Source organism: Pygoscelis adeliae, unplaced genomic scaffold, assembly GCF_000699105.1.
Source record: "Pygoscelis adeliae isolate BGI_AS28 unplaced genomic scaffold, ASM69910v1 Scaffold1033, whole genome shotgun sequence".
Taxonomy (NCBI): Eukaryota; Metazoa; Chordata; class Aves; order Sphenisciformes; family Spheniscidae; genus Pygoscelis; species Pygoscelis adeliae.
In genome coordinates this window covers 64,300-65,300 of record NW_008824399.1, presented here as the reverse complement: position 1 = coordinate 65,300, position 1,001 = coordinate 64,300, and positions in this window count along the sequence as shown.

Below are 1,001 nucleotides of genomic sequence, written 5' to 3'. Positions count from 1 at the left end.
CTGCGGCCCAGAGGGGCGCTAAATCCAGCTGCACGGTTACGACATCAGGTCTGCAAAGGGGGTTCTGCTACCAAAAGGGAGGTTAAAGAGGAGAAAGCGCAAAGCTCGCCGACACGGGGCAACAGGAGCAGGCTGCAGCACGGGAAATGCTGCTTGAATGTTAAGCGGTGGCAGGGGCGAGAAAGACGTGACAGCGAGCGTGGTGCAGCCCTGGGACAGGGGCTCGGAGAGAAATCACCACCCTTGGAGATTTTGGACAAGCCCCTGAGCAACCCGACTTTGAAGCTTGCCCTGCCCTGAGCAGGAGCGGCCTGCGTCCCTCCAAATCTTATTTTTTTTGGTATTATTCTCTTATTTTATCCCTTTAAAAAACCAAACCCAGATTCTTTCTTCCTTATCAGAAACCCAAGAGCCTGGCACGGCTCCACAGGGCAGGCGGCGTGGATAGCGCTCGGTCAGGCTTTCCTTCGCCGGGCGTAATTGGCCACTCTAAAGCCCGAAAAGCCAGCTTGTAACCGGGGACAAGCAGCAGCCATCTGGTCGCTCGCACGGCCAGAGCCACGATCACACAAAGCACCCTAATCAGCCAGCGCGGGAGAGCGTCTCAGTGCAGGGGTCGTTTTAGAGCAGGCAGGATTAAACACACAAAAAAAATTAAATCGCGCAGTTCACTTAATTTTTGCATTTGAAACCAGAGTCTAGATGTACACGCTGCTCGCTCCCCAGTACTACAGGGCTAAAAATGGAAGGAAATCAAAGAGACATTTTGTTCTCATGTCTTGAATTAGCTCCTGCCTGGCAGAGCCGCAGACTGCGCTAAGGAGGTTCACACTTAACGTATTAATTTACACCAGAGAAAAATGACGAAGACTTGGAGTCTCGTTAACATCCTCCCAGCCAGAACAGCGCTCGAGACCTTAAAAGCCCGCGTCGCAGCAGGCCCTGCCTTCCCACGTCCCGCACCTTCCCACCTCGAGGAAACTAACGTCTCGACCCGACCG